General features: G+C 37.5%; 1 pseudogene; it reads right to left on the bottom strand.

Moving 5' to 3' along the window:
• Window positions 1-7,443: 7,443 nt before the first annotated feature.
• LOC125390873 (actin-related protein 2/3 complex subunit 1A pseudogene) lies at window positions 7,444-8,676 on the bottom strand (annotated as a pseudogene).
• Window positions 8,677-9,486: the final 810 nt, after the last annotated feature.

Below are 9,486 nucleotides of genomic sequence, written 5' to 3'. Positions count from 1 at the left end.
CCTTCCTTTGCTGGTCACTGCCATAATTACTAATAATACCACTCTGATTCTACATAATATGTTTCCAATTTTTCTGTCTACTCTTTCAAACTACTCAAATCATCCCATGTGTGTTATATGTTTATGCTATTATTTAACTCACATATTAGTTATGTAATTCTATGTATTTCTTAACCACAGGTGTTCCATACAAACTATTCTCCACAGAACAAAGTGACTGTTTGACCTATATGAAGGTATATGATTTTATTTTCACATATTTATTGCTTGAAAAAAGCAATTTTCAAGCATTAAATGAAGTGAGATTATGCAATGATTGAACACATTGTGCTTATCACAGGGTCACATGTATTTTTACTTTGTATGTAGACCACGTTTTATTAAGTGACTATTTTCTGTGACATTTTAAATTACCTGTCAGTAGTTCATTTAATTGTGTGCAGAGGTATATGAACATAGTTGTGTTTATGTGTGGAGGTACATGGTATATACATGTCTGTGCATATGTATCAGGAGAGGTACTTGCATGTGTATGTGCCTATATATGCAAGTATATTTGCTGGTGTATGTGTTTGAGAAGGTCAGAGTTTGAAGTACAGAGCCTTTGTTGCTCTCCACTTTACTTTTTGATGCAGGGAATCTTACTGATTCTTAAATTTGCTATCCAAGCCTGACTGGCTGCCAGTGAGCTCCTAGGAGTGCTGGCTTTATAGATGCTTGTAGGTGGAAGAGACTACTATTTCGTTTCCCAACTGCTCAGACCTGAATAATCACACAGAAACTATATGAATTACAACACTGTTAGGCTGAGGATTCAGACATATTTCTAGCTAACTCTTACTTCTTAAATTAACCCATTTCTATTAATCTATGTATTGGCACGAGACTGTGGCTTACTGGTAAGGATCTGGTGTCTGTCTCCTTCAGCAGCTACATGGCATCTCTTTTACTCTGCCTACTCGATCTCTCTGACTCTGTTCTGATTTCCCACCTGTCTTTACTCTGCTAAGCCATTTTATTAACCCTATGGTAATAAACATATTCACAGAATACAAAGGGGAATTCCACATCAGATGCACACCACCACACCCATTTTTTTATATGAGTGCTGTGGGTCAGGTTTCTGGTCCTACTGTTTATGTAACAACACTTGACTAACTGAACCATCTTTCTAGCATTTTAAATTGTCATTTTTAATGGATAGTGGGATTTTTTGTCTTATCAATCATCTCCTAAAGAACATTTTTTAAAATTCCATTTTCTTCATACAAGGCTTTAGCTAAATTCTAATTTCTTCTTGAAAAAAATGTTCTGGAGACTGACTTTCTTTATCTTCTGAACTTGATCAACTGCTTTACAGATGGGCTTAGGATTTCCTAAGAACTGCTCTCATCTTCAGAACTCCTACTACCCCCTCCCTCTTTCCCCTGAAGCTCCTCCTACTACTGTTACTCTTCCTGGTGTTTCTCCTCCATCACCTCTTCCTGCTCTTCTGCCTCACTACTTTGTTTAAAGATTGTGTCCATTTCTAAATAGATAAAATTTGTAATGTATTTGTTCATTTTGTTGTAGGACATGCTCAGTAAGTTCCTTGCTTCTTATTGCTGTGCTGTTAAGAATCGGTATATGGGAGTAGGTTGATGTTGGCATATGGATACCATACAGAATCTTCTGTTTTATATCAGAGATCTTCAGATTTTAGAAACATTACTTCATAGACTATAAGTCTGGACTATGCTTCAAATGTCTTTACTATAACAAGACTCTGATGCTAACCTGGTGGCTACTCTATGCTTTTATTTTCTGAACATTTTTAATTAAAATTTTTGGATTCGTTTGTTTAATTTTATGTGTATGAAGTATTTGCCTAATGTGTGTGTGTGTGTTTGTGTGTGTACTTTTAAGTAAATATAACATGATTGTCTATTCTTTTCCAAACATTCTTAGAGTTATTTATCTCTCCTTCTGCATTGTCCTCCCTTCTCCTCCCCAAACAAAGGTTTTATCTTTAGCGCTTCAAATTTTCATATATATGTCTATATTTATACTCCATATAAATATGTCTATATTTTTCTTTCAGAACGGTTATTTAAATTACTTTTCTATTTATTTTTTTCCCTGCCTCCTTTCCTTGTTTCTTATTGTAGGAGTTAGACAATTGCCCTGGGCATACAAACGAAGTTCAAATTTCATAAATATTTATAAAATGCAGAAGTTAGACAAATCACTTATTTAAACTTACCTTTTTTAAGGCTGATGATATTAACCAGTAGGTAAAGGTGTGTCTATCAAGGCTAAAGACCTGAGTTCACTTCCAGGAAATTCCATTGCATAAGGAGAGAATTGTCCATAAAAGTTGTTCAGTGACCCTCAGGTATATAGTTACAATATGGCACGTCCCCCTTCTGCTCACATTAATAAATAAATGTTTAAAAGATTTCTTCTTTAGTCATGTAATTTTTATGATAACCAAATAAGGCAAATCACATGCACAGAATTAATATGGCAACTTCCATTAGATCCCAATGCAGGCAACTACTGCAATGAAGATAGTTTCCCATATACATGTGAAACTATCTTGTTGACATTTGCCTTGCTAGTTAGATATTGCTAGCCAAAGTTCTTACCTTTACACTTCTGTCACATTCTATATTCCATTTCATAAGGTTATTTAAGAGAGCAAAATCCAATTTTCAGACATTTGGGGAGTGTGCATGTTTTTTTAAAATAACTTTAATTTTAAACATTTAAATTAGATCTCACATAAAAATCTGTGATTCTTGATCCTCTTAATGAATAACAGAACTTACTCTAGAAAGTTCTGGGAGATTGACACACTTTACAAAGATAGCTAAGTTGGCTAATGACCCTCACTGTCATGAACCTTCTCTGAGTGAGTATATGTAAAGTGAGCTTTTTCCAGGAGACAAAGTCGAGGTGGGGGGTCTCTGTGTCTGCATCAGGTCTGGTTGCATGCTGTGGGAGTGCACTGCCTAGAGCAAACTTGCTGTTGCCTTTCCAAAAATGGGGCTCTATTTTAGTATATCAGGACTCATATCCAAGCTAGATTTCCCTGGTTATATTTATTTCATTTTTTCCTATGATGTAGCTCTAAAGAGCACACACTGTTACAGCCATTCTGAATCTCAAAACATCAGAAGAGAGAACTACCCTGCTGTCCTACACTGTTCTTTCTTTCTCCTTGAATGTCCCTCCCTCCCTAAATCCTGTTAATCTGTAAGATTTCAAGACAGTATGACTCATTCTGGTTCTGAAGACTTTGTCCTTTAGAATAAAATCTACTCTGGTTTTGTTTGCTGTGTGAGGAGCCTTCTTTTGTAAATGGTGAGAGGTCCACCACAGTGCTTCCTTCCATTGGATGCTCTCTCGCACTCCTCTTTAGGTGGTCATTAAGGCTCCTCCCCATGACACATGCTAGTGGGTACCTTGACACATTCTGCTTCTAGGCCAATATGTAGCATCAGCAAGCTTTATCCTGTATCTTCTGTGGTATAATTTTCTCCAATTGCTCTTGTCTGGGTCTCTCTTACTCTGATGAAATAGGGTTTAGGAAAACTCACAATTCCAAAAAGCCTCAATGTCTTCTTCCTCCTCCCATTGCCATTTTACACCCAAAGACTTCATGACTTCAGATGAGACCTCTCAGTGTTCAGCCCTTCTGTTTCTACAAGTCTCCATTCTATTATTTTCTATGAAATGGAGTTTCCAAACATGGCTTGTAGGAAACTGTGAAAAGAGAAAGGAAACAAACACTTCATCATTCTCACAATCAGTAAATGGATGGCCGGAACTCATTTGGAAGTCCTGGGTGTTAGGGTGGCAGAGGCCATCAGGGAAGGAAAGGAAAGGGAGATGTCACCATCACACTACCAAAGCAGATTTATGTTTGTAGGCTAGACTATTTCAAAATGAACCATGATTTTGAAAAATAATAGAGGTATAGAATTTATGATTGGTAAAATTGTTCAACAATGTTCATCTGTAGTTGTTAGCATGTCTTGGTCTGTTTTTAGACTGTTTGTAGGGTGTTTCTAGTTCCATTTCCTCCCACCCATGTATTAGCAGGAAGAATCATGGTAAACTAAACCATATTCATCTCTCTTACTTATGGCCACATTTTCCAGAGCATATTTGTGAGATATGATTATAACTTTTGTATGCAATCATCTGGGTTTCATAAGAGAAGAGACAGTAAACTTTGTTTCATAATAGTAATGAAGAACACATCTGTTTTATCCTATTAATACAATCATTACAATATTTTCCTTTTGCATTTTTGTTATTTCTAGTGAACTCTCTTTTTGAGGTACACATTGAGTTAACTCAAGTTTTGTATAGTTCTTATTAACTTAATCTTTTTATGACTTTAATCACTTGACTATTCCCCATCCTTTCAGCTGTATGGAGTTCTTCATTGTGTGACTTTACCTTTGTATCAGTAGTTTTACAACAATAAATGTCTCAAGAACTTGCAGACAATATAGTGGTTAAGCAGAAAGAATTTAGAATCAGTGAGATTAATGTGGGCTCTAAAATTAACATTGGAGATTTAGAAAAATTACATATTTCTTAGCATTTTTGCCTTATTTGTAAAATAGGAATAATAATGTGTACTTATTTCATCATGAGGTACATGGCTGTTAAATAAAGCAACTTATAGGAATGTGTTGGCAGAAACCAGACACATATTAAACATTAATGTCAATCTTATTATTTTTCTTTTTAGTCCTAATTTTTTCCATTTATTTCTATTTCAAAATAAACTTTAAGGAATTTTGTATGCACACCACAGTTTATCTCACACATTTGTGCTTTATGGGATATTTTTATTTGTTCACCACATACAAAGTTTCCTTTTATAGAATAAATACATAATGTTAAATATTTTTGTGTCATTCTATGAATTTTCAAATACATTTTTGCACATCATTTCTTCCATAGTAATGTATTGTGCTGATTTCATTACCAAGATAATTCTTACAAAAATAGTAATATCAATATAATCTAATCATTCAGAGCTATTGAAATGTACATTCACATGTCTTCATCAAAGTCTTTTAATTATTCTGGCTTAATAGTATGTTTGACTATGTAATAAAACCAATTTTATTCTGCCACACTCATAGATATGAATGCATAGATTCTAACCATGTCATTTAGCTGAACTATGTAAAGAAAAACACATACTGTGTGGAATCTTAAAAAAGAAAATAAGGAAAAGGAAGGATAAGTCTGCGACATCAACCCCTTGCAATAGATAAATGAAGGCAATAGTGGGGAGGGAGGAATGAAGAGAGAGAGAATAAAAATTCCAATTTTATTCAAGAGAAATTGCAAGTGTCAAAGACAGTAGCTTAGCTTCATTTTGTAGAATTGAAGATTTAATGAGAGATCTAAAAAGCCACCAACACCTGGCACTGACCCTGTACCCTGTAGCTTCATTTTAAGAAGTTTCCTTTTATTTGTACCTGCTCATTTTTCCAATTTGACATCTGAAACCTGGCTCTGGTTTTTTTAAGCTGAATGGATATCATGATTGCTGCACACCTTCAACTCTTTGTTCTTATCTGCAAGACAGAGACAGTCAGGTGTACGTGTGCAAATCCATCACTATAAAAGCACAGACCCTGGGCTGTGGGTACACTTTAAAAGACAAGCTGTCTACTCCATTGTGCTGCGCACCTTTTCAAGTGCATTATTCAACTTTTGTAATCAGGAAAATGGGGCGGAAACCCAACTCAAAGGAGAGGAGCAACCTGGTCATTGAAAGAGGTGAAGCATATTTTCTTTCTCCCTAAAACTTTCCTCACTGGTATTATTAACTCCTGTAGTCTTTGATGCCAGTCCACGCTTCAGAGATTAGTGGATAGATCCAGAGTCCTCTGCTGCCCTCTTTGGAAGCCATTGTGGGAGTAATTGTTTCAAAGGCATGGGCATACTATTACATAATTGATGTGAAACCATTTTGCATGTGCATGCATATGTAAGTGAGTGTGTTTGTGTGCCAAGCTATGTGGTGTATGTACAACTGCACATTTCATATTTCTTCATCTTTCACTATCCTTCTTATAGTGATTCCCTTGAAGGTTCGGAGAAGTTGGACCTCACTAACTTGGTTAGGATGCCTGTCATCCAAGCCCCAGGGATTTTCCCGTCTCTGCTGCTTTGGCACTGGAATTGCAGACTTGTGTTGTCATGCCTGACATTTTACATGTGATCTGCAGATTGAACTCAAGATATTATGATTGCATGTCAGGCGTTTAGCAACTAAACATATCCTTAGATCCCAAAAGATTTTGATTAGGACATTTTTTCAGGGATTTTAAAACTATAAAACTCATCCAGACACACGTGGAGTTGCCTTAGTAAGACCTCTAGATGCTTTTCACAGCTGAGGTTTCAACCTCTGAGTTTCTGCTCTGACTTTGCCTCATGGTCACAAGCTAGGTTGTTCATTTTTGATAAGCCTGGAGTCAGGCAAAGAAGCCAGGTTGTCTAATATCTGTGGCTTTCTGATTTTACCTGCATTATGTTGGTTAAAAATAACTGGTGAATATTTTAAGTTGACTTTCAGAAATGCTATAAGAAGTAAAACCTGCCTGCATAATTTATAGGGAGAGGAAGAGATCAATTGTGCTGAGTGGAGCAGAATGAGCCACAGGATTACTGAGATATGAAACTGTGTAGAGAGCTGGGTGGTGCTGCTGTTAGTGATGGTGGCATTGTAGTTGCTGAATGCATCTTGGAAGGCAGGATGTTATTTAAATCTAATGTATTTGTTAAAATGAATAAACACTAAACCCTTGAGTGAGTCTAGGCCAAAGTGAAAATTGAACGGCGAAGCCCAGGTGCTTGGCCATAGCGCTTATTATTGTAGCTGCTGGGCTCACTTTAAAACAAGTTCCTCTGATTATCAGACTCCGATGGAGGACGCATGCCAAAGTTCCATTTCCCTCTGTTTAGAAAACAATGCTGCATAGCATATTTTACAAATAGATTAGAATGGTTACCAACATGCACCAAATGCTGCTCTTCCTGTGTTAGCAATTTTACTAATACAGGCTCAGAACTGTGCCAGATCCACACGCCAAATGCTTCCCCAACTGCCAAAGGGGAGCTAAGCTTTTTATTCTGGATCATACTTTGGAGATCGAGGTCTAATTTTACGTTAAAAGTGATATAAGGTGGGGTACTGTGACTAATTTTTTTTTCATGCTTGGGTATTTTCTTTAATTTTTTTAGCAGACAATGTGCCACTTTCCTTACACCTTAAGTTAGGGTAGCAATCTTCCATAATAAACTACTTAAAGAGAAACTTTGGTTAAAAATGTCATGAGAAAGCAAAATCGAAACAAAATGAAATCAGGTATAACAAAAGCCAAACCACTGTTGTTCTTAAAACCCACACTTCACTCACAACATCTAAAGAACACACATTAGTTGTTGATAAGTGTGGCAGTGTTTCCATGGACTTCTAATCCTCAGCAAATGCAAACAGCAGAGCATGCTCAGCCCTCTTCCTCGTGCTGCATGGCAGAGGCTCACTTGCCTCCATGTGATCTGGAGGCCCTGGTTGGAGGACTCCAAAGTCTTGAATTCCCAAATTGTCATGGCTCCAACAATGCTAGGAGGCAAAATTTGTGAAAATATTGCTTGCCCACCTCATAAATAGACACTTGAGTGATGCTGTTCTGGTATAGCATCTCCAAGACTGTCTTGCAGTCCTTGGTCCCAGCCCTTTTGCCAGCCCTTTTGCCAAAGTTTTGGAAGCATTCTATTTTGGACATGTAGCATTGATACTCTGTTTTGGCATGTCCAGCTTGAACACAAAGGTCAAACAGCCATGATCACCATAGTTAAAAACACTGGGCAGCAGTCATGGCTAGAAGCCACAACACTGTTCCTTGACACGAATGACACACTCAACAGTAACAGGACCTCTCTTTTCAGAGTTGAAACCTGCATGCTTTTTGAGGCATCAGCAATGAACACAGTGCTGTCATGGTTGACCCAATTTTGGTGGCTCCCACAGGCAGAGAAGCTAACTATCTGCTGACAACACTACCATCTAATTTAGACATCCTCTGACCAAAAGGCATCTTGCTGCCCCAGGGTGGGGTGGCTAGCGTCTCATCCACCTCTCTGATGTAGGGAGAAAACACTTTCCATTTGAAATCACATGAGGATGCAGCCAGCCAAACATTGTTGGGATGCCAGTCAAAGCTGGGGGTTGTAGAGCAAATCAGTTCCTTAATGTGCTTACTCACCCACCAGCCATTTTCAGACTCAAAATAATAAACAGAAATAAGTTGAGCTCTGCTTCCCACAGAAAACTTGTTCTCTAATGGGGTCCTCTTCACAAAAGTGGCTACATGGTTAATCCTCAGGATCACCAGGGCGGGCCTCCAGATGCCATCTTTCTAAGCCCAGACAGAAGCTGCAGTCTGTCCTGTAAGTGGCAGTGCTGTTGCTCATAGGAATCCAGTCAATAACTGTGGTGTACTCATTGTATTCCTTCAGTTCATGACCTTCCTGGCTCCTATTCTTCTTATAGATGGGCACTTCATGAATTTTGAGGCTCAGAGAGATCTCGGTGCTATCCCTGTTCCAGGCATGACAGATTATAGGCTCTAGCAGAAACTGATGCAGAGACATGATTCCTAAGTGTTTTCAAGGGTCAGAAACCTGGGGCCTTGGGATTCCAAGTTGGGAAATCAAGTACTTGCATGATTTAAGTACTCTGGCAACAGACTCCCAACAGGCACTGATGGAGGACAGAGGTCCAGAGGGAACAGCTGACAGATTCCCAACTAATTTTTTATTCAAGATTCAGATTCATTGAAGGCCAATTAAAGAAAGAATCACACAATAATTTTTATTGCTTTGTACCGACCCCAAACTCCAGATTGGTGTTGCTAACTAGACTCTAGGCTAAGCTTCTTCATGTTAATATACTGCCATTCCCTTACATGTAGATTAGTACTATAGCTTCTCCATGTGTAATGGAGGACTACTTTAAACTAATAAAGTTACCACATGTGTTTTATGAAGAATATAATGGTATTTTCTTCAAAAATGCTATGGTTTGGAATTTTGAGAAATTGATTTGATCATGAACACTTTTCACTACAGATGGTTAACCTAATGTGAGTTTATGATTTGATGGACTGCTGGGAAGTAGGAGCTAGTTGAAGGAAATGAGTCATTCTGAGCATGTCACTGGAACTTTATCTTATGTATGGCTCCTTGCATTGTCCTTCCCTACCTCTTTCTCTTACTGTAACGGTCTATCTCATCAAGACAAGAGATTATGGTTTGAAATGTCTGTGATCATGAGTACATGTACATCAAAGATTTTTCTCAGGTATCTTTAAGATGGTGACAAGATACTGAATAATTCACTTAATGAGATGTTGACTAGATTGATTTATTACTGATGACAAATGAGCAATAATTTTATAAGAA

The sequence above is a fragment of the Myodes glareolus genome, chromosome 16 (genome assembly GCF_982192425.1).
Source record: "Myodes glareolus chromosome 16, mMyoGla1.1, whole genome shotgun sequence".
Classification (NCBI taxonomy): domain Eukaryota; kingdom Metazoa; phylum Chordata; class Mammalia; order Rodentia; family Cricetidae; genus Myodes; species Myodes glareolus.
This window is presented reverse-complemented; position numbering and strand designations above follow the sequence as displayed.